Below are 13,239 nucleotides of genomic sequence, written 5' to 3' on the forward strand. Positions count from 1 at the left end.
ATAATATGGGACACAATTTGTCTGATAAAGAGGTGCGACAGACCAAGCCCTCCTTTTCTGACGGACAAAAACAGGTTAGTTCGACTAGTTCGCTCTCAACTTCCTCCCCAAATAAACACTGCAAACACTCGATGAATCTTTCGTAGGTTAGTATGCGACATGAACAATGCTTGCATTACATACCATAACGTGGCAACTAAGAATAGATTACTAGTTGCACGGGCAAACATTGACAGATTTCGACCTTGCCATCCCTGTAACTTCTCTTTCACGCGTTCCGTTTCCTCGTTCCAGTATAGCTCGGTGTCATCATAACATTGTGATGGGACACCTAAGTACGTTGTTGGCATTGCTGTCCATTGGATTCCAGCGAATAATTCAGGCGTGTTGCTCCACTCTCCATGCCAGAAACCTGCGGTCTTCTCCCAATTGATCTTACAGCCAGATTCCTTGCAAAATTCACAAGTGAACCTAACCACCTCTTTGATGCTTTCTTGATCTTGGCAAAAGACAGCAATGTCATCAGCGTATGCGAGCACCTTGACTTCTGCCTTTTCAAGCATAAAACCACGTAGTACACTTTGACTATTAATTAAACTCAAGCAGAAAGGTTCTAGGTAAATATCAAAAAGTAATGAAGAAATTGCACATCCCTGCCTCACATTGGAGAGAAGCTGGATAGGTTCACTTAACTTCTTGTTTATAATGATGCGTATGCTGCACTCTGCGTAGGCCATTTTTACCCCTTCTAATATCACTCTGCCGACATATTCTAATAATGAAAATAATACTTCATGTGACACATTGTCAAACGCTTTCTCCAAATCCAGTTGCAACACTGCAACCCGACATGAGAGAGCATCACAGCACTCAAGAACACGACCAGGTACATGTGTATTGGTGGAAATTGTTCTGCCCTTGATTCCACATGTTTGATGCTGTCCCACTAGTCTTGTTACAACACTTTGATGTCTCTTTGCTAACAATTTCGTGAATATTTTGTAATCACAGATCGGTGGGCTTATAGGTCGATAAGACTTTACTGACAACAGTGTAACCGGATCCTCGCACTTAGAGATTAGCACTATATGAGTGGTTCGGAATGATGGCGGCATTCGCTGTGTTGCATACATTTCCTTGAAGACATTATGCAATAATTGGCTGAGCTGAAATTTCAAAGCCTTGTAAAAGGGCGCGCCTAAACCATCAGGCCCGGGAGCTTTTCCTGCACCAAGTCCAACTATAGCGTCTTCAATTTCTCGCAATGTGATTGGAAATTCCAGGCTTGCTTTAATGTCATCTTCTAAACGTGGCATAGAATGAAGAAAATCTCGCTCAAACCCTTCTATTATTTTTTTCCTTGTCCCCAAGCAGTTCACGATAATAATCTACGAACGAGCCGGCAGTACTCGGAATGTGCCACACATTTATACCTTCTTGATATCTTGTCTGACAGCAAAACATAAAGAAGAAACTAGAGGACGAGTAAGCATCGCGGTCGCATTTGGGCTGACAGGGAAAACAAAAGATTAAAGGGCTCGTCCGGGATTTGATCCCGGGACCTTTAGCACCCGAAGCGAGAATCATACCCCTAGACCAACGAGCCTTTTTTTTTCTATATTGCCATTCTTTGACAACTGAAACAGACATACAGATGGCGTAAGGATTACATTGTCACGCGCTAAGGCAAGAATAAGCAGCAGGATCAGCAGCCAGACACGAAAATGTCAGACACAAGGAGGACGGTTCACCAGCTGGCGCAAGATCCTTGACTTCGTCGTCTTCAATCACCGTTTTTGCTGGGCACGCAGCGCTGGCTCAAAACACCAGGTGGCATTATTCCCCCTCCCAACGGAGCATCGACTCGATGCTCAATCACAAAACGTACATGGAAACTACACAAATTAGGTAAGACAAAAAAAAGTGCGGGGGGGGGGGGGAGGGGGGACGCGCTAGCACACATACGGAAATGCACACGGAAAAATGTGTTCTGTGGGCGGGAACAAAAAAAAAACGCTCCACAGTTCTTTGGAGGAAGACGCGAGGACAGCGAAAAAAAAAGGTTGTTTCACTAGTACACTTCACCGTGTAAAATACGGCTTGAGGCGGACCACATGTACAGTCTCTGCGCGTGGTAAACAGCGCTTGGACGATGGCAGGTCTCCATCTGGGATCACTTCATAGTTCACGTCGCTTACACGCCTTAGTACTGTGTATGGTCCGAAGTACTTGCTGAGGAGTTTCTCGCTGAGGCCTCGCCGTCTAATGGGTGTCCAAACCCAAACTTGGCCACCAGGCTCATAGGTCACTTGTCTATGGTGGAGATTGTACCTTATTGCATCGGTACACTGCTGCTGTCTTATGTGCACGCGGGCCAGTTGACGCGCTCCCTCGGCGCGCTGAATGTACTCCTCGACGTCAGGAGCTAACTGGTCGAGCTGGTCGGTATCTTCATATGGCATCATGGCGTCTAGCATAGTTTGGACATCTCGACCATAAACGAGGCGGAATGGCGGGAAGCGTGTAGTTTCCTGCGTGGCAGTGTTGTACGCAAACGTTACGTACGGTAGGATTTCGTCCCACGTCTTGTGCTGCACATCCACGTACATAGCGAGCATGTCTGCCAGTGTTTTGTTTAGTCTTTCTGTCAAGCCGTTAGTCTGAGGGTGGTATGCAGTGGCCTTTCGATGACTCGCGTAGCTCAGCTTGAAGATGTCATCCAGAAGCTTCGCCGTAAATGCCGTCCCTCGGTCAGTGATGATGAATGACGGTGCGCCGTGCCGAAGCACAATGTGATGCATAAAAAACTGGGCAACTTCAGATGCTGTCCCGCGTGGTAGTGCCTTCGTCTCAGCGTAACGCGTCAAGTAGTCAGTTGCGACAATGATCCACTTATTGCCGGAGGAAGACAAGGGAAATGGTCCAAGAAGGTCCATTCCAACTTGATCAAACGGCGTACGCGGAGGGTCGATGGGTTGTAGAAGGCCTGCAGGCTTGCAGGGTGGTGACTTGCGGCGCTGGCATTCACGGCATCCTTTCACGTAGCGTTTGACGCAAGCAGTCAGTCTAGGCCAGTAGTACAGTTGCCGTACCCTGTTCAGAGTCCTTGAGTAGCCCAAGTGACCAGATGTCGGCTCGTCGTGGCAGGCTAATAGGATGTCGTCGCGAAGGGCTTGAGGTACTACTAGCAGATGTGGTTTGTCGCCGGCACCTGTGTTTCTTTTGTATAAGATGCCCCCTCGTAGGCAAAATGACGACAACCGTCGCGAAAGTGGGCGAGGAATGGACGCGATGCCGCCTTCTAAGTGATCGATGACGGGTCTTAACTCAGCGTCCGATCGCTGTTTAGCGAGCAGATCCGGCCCGCTGAGGGCTCCCAGAAAGGCGCTGTCGTCTTCCTCGTCAGGATTCTGAGATTTAATAGGTGCCCGTGATAACGTGTCAGCATCTTCATGCTTCCTGCCTGACTTGTACACGATGGTGATGTTGAATTCCTGGAGTCGCAGACTCCAACGTGCCAATCGTCCAGAAGGGTCTCGGAGGTTGGTCAACCAGCACAAAGCGTGATGGTCGGTCACAACTTTAAATGGCCGCCCGTAGAGATACGGCCTAAACTTTGTGGTAGCCCAAATAACCGCGAGGCACTCCTTCTCTGTGGTGGAATAATTGGACTCTGCGCGTGACAGAGTGCGGCTCGCGTAGGCTATAACTCGTTCAGTGCCGTCTTGTCGCTGTACCAGGATAGCTCCGAGACCGATATTGCTGGCGTCAGTGCGTACTTCTGTGTCGGCATCCTCATCAAAATGACCGAGCACGGGAGGAGAAGACAAGCAACGTTGTAGCTCCGCAAAGGCGGTCTGTTGTGCATCAGTCCAGAGGAATGGCGTGTCGTCACGCGTAAGGCGAAATAGCGGATCTGCAATCTTCGAAAAATTTTCAATGAAGCGTCGATAATATGCACACAAGCCCAAAAATCGTCTCACACTTTTCTTATCGGTTGGAGCGGGAAAAGCTGCTACGGCAGCAGTCTTCTCAGGATCAGGCCGAACACCTGCCGCGCTTACGACGTGACCAAGGAACTTCAGTTCCTCGTAACCGAAATAGCATTTCTCTGGCTTGAGTGTAAGGTCAGCCGATCGAATGGCTTCGAGTACATTCCGAAGGCGTCGAAGGTGCTCGTCAAAAGTTTCCGAAAAGACAACGACATCATCGAGATAGACGAGGGAGCTTTTCCATTTGAGGTCAGCGAGAACGGTATCCATCATTCGCTGAAATGTGGCTGGAGCGGAACAGAGCCCGAAAGGGAGTACTCTAAATTCGTAAAGGCCGTCCGGAGTTACGAAAGCAGTTTTCTCGCGGTCACGCTCATCTACTTCAATTTGCCAGTAGCCGCTTTTCAGATCGATAGAGGAGAAATACTTCGCGTGCCTCAGCCTGTCCAGAGAATCGTCGACACGAGGCAACGGGTACACGTCTTTCTTTGTGACGTTGTTTAGCTTCCGGTAGTCTACACAAAATCGAAGCGTGCCATCTTTCTTTTTAACAAGGACGACTGGCGATGACCAGGGACTGCATGAAGGCTGGATTACGCCGTCTTGAAGCATTTCCTTCACCTGCGTTTTAATAGCATGTCGTTCGGTCGGGGAAACACGATAAGGCTGTTGCCGTATGGGGGGCACGTCGTCATAGGTGATGATACGGTGTTTCGTAATCGATGTTTGACGTACCTTCGACGACCGTGCAAAGCAAGAGTGGAACTCAAGCAACAGCTCGCGCAGGGGTTGTCTGTTCTCTTCAGGAAGCGTTGGACTAATGTCGACGTTGCGTAGAGGTGCTTCAGCAGTGCCGATTGCCTCGGAAACAAAACACTCAGTGACATCGGCGATCGGGTCGGCGTAGGCGATGACAGTACCGGGGAAAAGGTACCGGTGTTCGTAGCTGAAGTTGGTGACAAAAACCTCACAGTGGCCATCGTGGAGATCGACAAGGCTTCTTGCTACGCAAACACCATGAGAAAGCAGGAGAGACCGATTGCTTTCTACGACTGCTTCACCGTGTATGAGCTTGTCACATGCCACTTGAACCATGACACTTGCACGCGGTGGTAACGTGACAGCGTCATCGATGACACGAAGAGATGCTCGAGGGTGGATGGTGTTGGTCGTCGCTGTGGCGCTTTTTGTCGAGAAAGTGACGAGGCGTTGTCGAATGTTGATTATAGCGCCGTGCTCCCTGAGAAAGTCCATGCCGATGATTAGGTCTCGAGAACACTGAGGGAGAATGCTCAAACTGGCAACAAACGTGGAGCCGCGAATCTGTATTCGTGCCGTGCACATGCCGAGTGGTGTGACGATGTGCCCGCCAGCTGTACGAACTGGCGTTTGATTCCAAGGCGTGGTCACTTTCTTCAGAAGGGTGGCCAGTTTTTCGCTCATTATAGAATAATCCGCTCCAGTGTCCACTAAAGCAGTCAATTCACGACCGTCAAGCAGTACAGGAATGTCCAAGGAAATTCTTTTTCTGGAATCAGCAGGTACTGTCGTCGTCGATGTATCGTCGGTCCGCGTACGCGTCATTGGGGGTCCTTGAGCACGTCCAGACTGAGCGGCCTCGCCCCCAAAGGTCGCTGTGGTTAGTTTTCCCGTCGTGGGCTGGGCGACCGACCCTGCACCACGCTTGCATACGTACGGCGAGTCGGAGAAAACCGCCGCGGCGAAGGGGAGCGTGACTGGTGTCGAGCTGATGGAGATCCGCGCTGCTGGGCAACGTATTCTTCAATTTCAGGAGGACGCTGGCCGAACCTAGGTCGCGGCGAGTTCGCTGAGAATCCGCGTAGTCCGAGCTCTCGGTAGGAGCACTGTCGGTAGACATGCCCAGCTTCGCCACAGTGAAAGCAAAGGGGACGGCGATCAGGTGCCCGCCACACGTCTGATTTCCTCGGGGCCTGTCGGTGGTACTGGTAATACGAGGCAGCTTGGACGGGCTCTAGCATGGCCGGGCGCGCGGCGCGAAGCGGGGAGGGAGGTGGGGCAGGTTGCCTCAAAGCTTGCGAATATGACATATGTGGGCTGTCATGTCTTAGCGGTCGAGCTTCTGTATTGAAGGGTGGTTCTTTTAGCGCATGCTGAACTTCGTCACGGAGAACGCTGGACAAGGAGCTGAGCGTCGGCTGTGAAGGTACCGACAGTTTCTGGAGTTCTTCGCGGATCACGGAACGAATGAGCTCTCGAAAGAAATCGACGTGACCCCCGAGAGCTCCGAAGAAGTCCGTAGGTGAGGCAGTGTTCACTTGACGTTCGTATGATGGTGTCCGCTGGCGAAGAGTCTGCTCCATGGTGATGGCCTCGGAAAGAAATTCTGACACAGTCTTGGGAGGACTGCGCACGAGACCGCCGAACAGCTGCTCTTTCACTCCGCGCATCAGGTACCGCACCTTCTTTTCTTCCGACATGCTGGGGTCGGCTCGTCGAAAGAGACGCGTCATGTCCTCGACGTACATTGCGACACTCTCGTTCGGCATTTGGATACGGGACTGGAGATCACGCTCAGCTCGCTCTCGGCGATCAGGGCTCGCATATGTCTCAAGAATCCGCCTTTTGAATTCTGCCCATGAAGTTAAGGCATCTGCACGGTTCTCGTACCATACACGTGCGCCATCGTTAAGGCTGAAATAGACATTTTTCAGCTTGTCTGCGTCATCCCACTCGTTAAACGCGGCAACACGTTCATAGTGCAACAGCCAATCTTCAACGTCCTCATGTATGGCGCCGTGGAAGGGATTCGGCGTTCGCGGATTGAGTAACATACAATGAATCGGCGTTGTGCCTTCCATACCGGTTGGGGTGGTCGGAGCTGCCATTTTCTCTGGGAGGAGTCCAAACTCAGGGGCTTGTCCACGGATCCTTCTGCTGGCGCGGTGTACAGGCGTAACCACCGGTACGGGGCTGGAGCTCCTGCTGCCCGGAGGGGTTTGGTGCATAGATTAGATTACCCAGCACCTCCACCAGTTTGTCACGCGCTAAGGCAAGAATAAGCAGCAGGATCAGCAGCCAGACACGAAAATGTCAGACACAAGGAGGACGGTTCACCAGCTGGCGCAAGATCCTTGACTTCGTCCTCTTCAATCACCGTTTTTGCTGGGCACGCAGCGCTGGCTCAAAACACCAGGTGGCAATATGTACAGTGGTCTGGTGATATAACCGCCTGCCATCAATTGGCAGGCGTGCATTGTTAAAACCGCTTTAGACAGCCGAGTTCATCTAACAAGGTAGCCCATTCAGGCTTATCTAGTCGTGCGTTGCAACGTCGCGCAAGAACAAAATACTTTCAGTAAAATAATCTCTAGCTGGGCGAATAACCAGTCTTTCATGCGTGACATCCACGCGTGTTTTCCACAGGCTGTGTAGAATCGGCGCCATAAGCATATGATAAGGAACACCATCGTCACTGGCAATTGGAAGGAAACGGATGCCGTATGGTGTGATAGGTAACTCCTTTTTTAGTGTACGTTGCAGAATGTCCCACAAAAAAAGTGCATCCGAGCAATCCAAAAATATGTGTTCGATCGTCTCTGGTTTTCTACACCTGCTGCAGTTGATCGACCATGCGACAAAGAGGCCTTTTTCTCGTAGCCATGGTTTGACGGGAAGTGTTCCAGTATGCAATTGGAAAAAAAAAAGTTTAACCGCAGATCGCACTGGCACCCGTTTCACTCGCTTCAATACATCTGCTCCTGTGCTCGGTGAATACATAGATCGGCACAAAGGAAGAGGCATACAAACTTCAACTAGGTCCTTATACAATTTTTTTCTTCCAACAATAGTTAGATAATCAAATGAAAAGCGAGCATGCAAGAATTCTACGGACCAAGCTACCTCCCGTAAAAAGCCGCGGAGACTTGCGCCATTTGCCGTTCTTGAGGCTACGATAAATTGGGGTAACGCATTTCGTAAACGTAGTTGGCACACTGTTCGCAAAAAGTGATCCTTCTGATCTCGCAGGAAAAGAAATCTTGAGACAACTTGCCTCAAAAACAAATGCGCCAAACCAAGGCCTCCCGACTTCACCGACCGAAATAAATTAGTGCGGCTCGTTCTCTCCCATGTGGATCCCCATATAAAAACAGCGCATGCTCTGTGTATCTTTTGGATGGTCATTCTTGACGCGCACAGTGCTTGCAGCACGTACCAGATTTTCGCAAAAAGAAAAAGATTGCATACGGTTGATCGCGCGAAAATCGATAAATTTCTACCTTCAAACTTTGTTGTTTTATCTTTAACTTGCTCTATTTCCTCTTACCAATAGTTTTTTGTATCATGATATTATTGCAGAGGTACCCCAAGGTACCGCGCAGGGGTCGTGGTCCACTGCATATTTTCAAAAATTTCTGCTTTATCATTTCAATTACCATGCCAGATGCCCAATGACTTGCTCCAGTTTATCGCACTTCCGGTGACCTTGCAGAATCTGTTCGCCACTTCTACTGCATTAGAGATGCTTTGCTTGTCTCGACAGAATATGGCGATATCGTCCGCGTACGCCAAAATTTTAACTTCTCTGGAGGCCATTGCAATTCCCCTTATGTTATTACTACTAATAACCTTTAAGCAAAATGGTTCAACGTACAATGCAAAAAGTAGAGACGATAAGGCGCATCCTTGGCGGAGTGCTGACTTAACTTCTATCATAGCCGTAGGCTGTTTGTTAACTATTAGTTTCGTAGATACGCCAGCGTACCACATTTTAACACCTTGCAAAAGAACAGAACCTATCTTGGCATGTTTTAAAACAAGAAAAAGGATTTCATGTGACACTCTGTCAAACGCTTCTTCAAGGTCAAGTTGCAATAGTGCTACCTTTTTTGAGAAGGCGTCACAACTTTGCAATATTGTTCTCGCTACATGTATATTGGTGACAATAGATCGTCCTCTTATGCCACATGTCTGGTGCGACCCTACTAATTGTTGTATCACATTTTGGAGCCTCCGTGCAAGAACCTTCGTGTGTATTTTATAATCTGTGTTTGTGAGACTTATCGGGCGGTACGCCCCTGTCGACAGTAGTACATGAGGGTCTTCGGACTTCGGTATCAGCACTGTGTGACTCTGACGAAAAGAAGGGGGCATCACGCAGTTCTCATACGCTTCCGCAATTACTTGATGCAGGGCAGTGGCTATGTCTTGCTTAAAAGATTAGTAGAAAGCGGCGCCGAGACCGTCAGGCCCTGGCGTTTTTCCGGAACTTAGTGCGTCGATCGCCCATTTTATTTCTTCTAAAGTGATCGGTTCTTCGAGCCTTTCCGTTACTTCACTTTCAAGGCTTGGCAATAGCGGCAGGAATTCAGTATCGAATCCTTCATCGCGAATGCGTTCTTGCACTAGTAGTTCGCACTAATGCTCATAAAAAGCCTGCCTTATCGTTTCTTTATCTAATACAACCACGCTGCCGTATGTTACGACTGTTATCTCGTTCCGCGAGGCATGAGCTCGCTCGTCCCCGAGTGAGCGCTTCGTCGGCTGTTCACCGCACCATAACTTTTCTGCGCGTGCGCGTACGACCGCCCCATTGTATCTTTCAGCTTCGACTAGTTCTGTGATTTAATTTCTTTCATTTCCTTCGTATAGCTTCCGGGGCTGAGAGTCTCAACACTTAAATAAGAATTATTTTGCATTTCTAATTCTTTTTAGAGCGCAGCTCTTTGGCGTCCGTTCCTGGGTTTCGCGTCGTCGTCGGCGTTGTCGTCGGCCTCGTAACCAGCTCCGCCCCCCTTTCATCCCCCCAGCGCTAGCAGCGACCGACTGATACCGCTGGATGCCGCTGACGCCGCTAGAGAGTCAAGATAACGTGACTGCATAGAACACCGTCGCCGCCATGCAGAAAGAGGAGGAAAGGGTCCCCCCCCCCTGTTCTTGTGTGGCGGATAGGGTGCTCTTCAGTTGCCGACGCGCCGGTTATTTCACGTTGGCCCCGGCACGTCGACGAATACGTGACCACCTTCCCACGGCTAGACCTGGTTCTTAGCGCTGCGGAAGCGAGGGTATCATATTGTTTGTGTCGGCATCGGCGGCGTTGTCCCTGAAACCAACTCCGCAGCTGGGGTTGACTCACTATCGGCGTCAGCGGCATCAGTCAGTCGCTGCTATCTCTTCCCTCCTCCCTTTATCGTGTTGTCCGCTTGCTGCGCGCGCTTCTGCCCCCATCGTTTGCCGCTGGGTGTACACGCCGCCCCCCTCCCCCCTCTTCCTGCGAGTCTCCGGTTGTCAAAGCGCCGGCTCGAACTTAATTCCTTTCTTCGCTCCTCCTCCAATGCAACCCCTGTGCGGTGGCAATCAGAGAGCCAGATCGGTGGCGGCGGATCTGTATATGTGCACCGCCCGAGCCGAAATTGCCGCTGCCGTTCGCCCTGTGCGGTGGCAATCAGAGAGCCAGATCGGTGGCGGCGGATCTGTATATGTGCACCGCCCGAGCCGAAATTGCCGCTGCCGTTCGCCACTGCGAAATTATCTGCCAGTTCTTTCTGAGCCATGAGCGAGACGACCGATGGAAGTCCTCCGTCTGCTGCTGCTGCTGCTGCTAAACGAGCTGCCAGAGCAGAGGCCCAGCGCCGTCGCCGTCAGAATCCAGAGGTGCGTGCCGCCGAAGCAGAAGCTTACCTAGTGGAGTCTTTGTTAAAGGAATACGTGTGAAAAATAAAAAAAAATTCTGTGATAGCGCATACATGTGTTGCTCGATTTCTTTGCCTCAATCTATCCAAAAGGTGAAACAGCTTATTTGCTGCGCTCAAATTTCGCATTAGGAAGTAACGTAATCGTCAGTAATTTTTATGAACAAGCGACAAAGCTGATATTGCTTGCGCCTTCCCGCAAGGCCTCGAACATTAATTGTACCAAATCGTAAGGCTGTGTCGATGTATTTTCATGGTAATGTGAGAAGGCGCGTGAGACTAAAGTCATTCTTAAACAGACTACAGGCCAGAACTGACACTCACTTCGTTCGCATGACCCGCCGTGGTTGCTCAGTGGCTATGGTGTTGGGCTGCTGAGCACGAGGTCGCGGGATCGAATCCCGGCCACGGCGGCCGCATTTCGATGGGGGCGAAATGCGAAAACACCTGTGTGCTTAGATTTAGGTGCACGTTAAAGAACCCCAGGTGGTCAAAATTTCCGGAGTCCTCCACTACGGCGTGCCTCATAATCAGAAAGTGGTTTTGGCACGTAAAACCCCAAGTATTATTCGTTCGCATGCGACGTCAGTCTTTACATCCTCCTTCGTCGTATCCAACACTTCTTTGTCAGCCTCGGTCGAAACCAATTTTAGAGCCCCCTCCCCCACTGCAGTACGCACACATACTGCGAACACTTGCTGCCGGCTCACGTCGGTCCCGACGCTGGCCCTTTCCTGTATCGTTGGGATATTAGGCGCCGGCGTGAAGCTCGACCGACGGCCGCTCAGTGTTTTCCCAAGCGGTTCCTCGTGGCTTGCTCCACTTGATCCTTCGTCCCTTTTCTTGGTAGCTTCGAGTGGACGTTTTACCGGGCCCGCTCCTTTAAGCGTCTCCGTCGTGTCCATGGGACTCGGAGAGTGTCCGAGCGATTCCACAGGCTCGTTGCTTGTCTTGTTTTTGTCATTCTTTTCCGCGGGTTGCTCTTTTTCTTCAGCTCGAGCGGGCTTCTCTAATTCTTTGGTGTCCGCTTTCTTCGCTGGTTCACGGGTGCCTTCCTTTGGATCAGGACGTTGACACCACGCCACCTTTCCCAGCCGTCTCTTCAGCATCGAATGCGTCCATTGTGTGCTCCTGGATGACTTCATCACTTTGGATGGTCCCGCCACATTGGCGTACGTTCGCACGCATGAGCTTTCGTCGTGCCCGAAGCGTCGACACAAAGCACAGCGCGGCACGCGACACTCTCGCCTGATATATGACCTGTGCGGTTACACCTCAGGCAGAGCGGGGCACGCCCAGGCGCAAACAACAGTGTCATGATGATGGCGACCCGAAGTTGATGCGGAGGTCGTCTATGGTAACTCCGGGTTTCAGCGTCATTGATACGATGCGGGTTGACGAACCTTTATCGTTGATGCCTTGCACGCGCCAGCGTTCCTTGAAGACCTCCATAACCTTCCCAAAAGGCATGAGCGCGGCGCGGACGCCCTCATCTTGCACGTTGTGAAGGAGCCAGTAGAGCTTGAGCCGCACATCCTGGCTGGCTAGGTTAACCACCAGGCAGCGACGCTCCTTAACCGTAATGTCTCCTAGGACCAGCATTTTCTTCATGGCATCTGGGCTTCTGAAAGTAACTGCCAACACGTGAATGCCCACACATCTGGAAAGCCACCAAGGCGTCAACCTCGGGAAGCAGACCCAGACGAACCAGCGTGTCTCGAAAACCTTCAACTCGGTAGGGCCTTGCCTTTACGTCCCCATGAAGAAAGAGCGTGTTGGCCTCGCATTGCCCTGTAGGCAGAGGCGGCAAAATAACTTGGTAGTCCTGGCAATCCATAGCAGCATTCCTGTTACCGCGGCTCGTCTGAACCGCAAACACCGCCCCAACGGAGCAAGGCATTCTGCGTCCGCACCGAACAGTAGCCGGAAGCAGAATCCCCTAGACCAACGAGCCGGCGGTGCTCGAAATGTGCGACATATTTATACCTTCTCGATACTTTGTCTGACTGCAAAATATGAGGAAGAAACTAGAGGACGAGTAAGCATCGGGGTCGCATTCGGGCTGACCGGGAAAACAAAACATTAAAGGGCTCGTCCGGGATTTGAAACCGGGACCTCTCGCACCCGAAGCGAGAATCATACCCCTAGACCAACGAGCCTTTTTTTTTGCTTCATTGCCGGTAATCAGCAGTACATCGGAAGGGCAACATAAGCAACATATATACACAGACAGATGAACTTCTCGTCCGTTAAGAAAAATTAATAAGTAAAAGCCGCCTGTTATATGTGAGCTGGCGTTGTTTCAAATTCTTTAAGATTAGCCAGGGGTTCTATCCTGGCCATCCAAGGCGGAGGACGCTCATGTGTAGCAAGCACATCAAGAAAACGTGTTCTTTGTTTTCGAAAGAAAACACGCGCTGGTCTTGCATCGGGATCGCAATAGAAGCCAGCCATGCGGGCTCGCCATATACAGTAGAGGTCAGTTAACATTATCTGATCGAAAGGTGTTCCGTCCTCGTCATCTATCGGTAGATACCTTATGCCATGTGGATCAAGAGGAAATTCTTTCTTTATTG

At 50.6% G+C, this 13,239-nt stretch overlaps 1 non-coding gene across 1 annotated transcript; it reads right to left on the reverse strand.

The window, feature by feature from the left end:
* Positions 1 to 12,750: 12,750 nt before the first annotated feature.
* TRNAP-CGG (transfer RNA proline (anticodon CGG)) lies at positions 12,751 to 12,822 on the reverse strand. The gene has a single exon. It is a non-coding gene; the product is annotated as a tRNA-Pro (tRNA).
* Positions 12,823 to 13,239: the final 417 nt, after the last annotated feature.

This window comes from Dermacentor variabilis, chromosome 1, assembly GCF_050947875.1.
Source record: "Dermacentor variabilis isolate Ectoservices chromosome 1, ASM5094787v1, whole genome shotgun sequence".
Lineage (NCBI taxonomy): Eukaryota > Metazoa > Arthropoda > Arachnida > Ixodida > Ixodidae > Dermacentor > Dermacentor variabilis.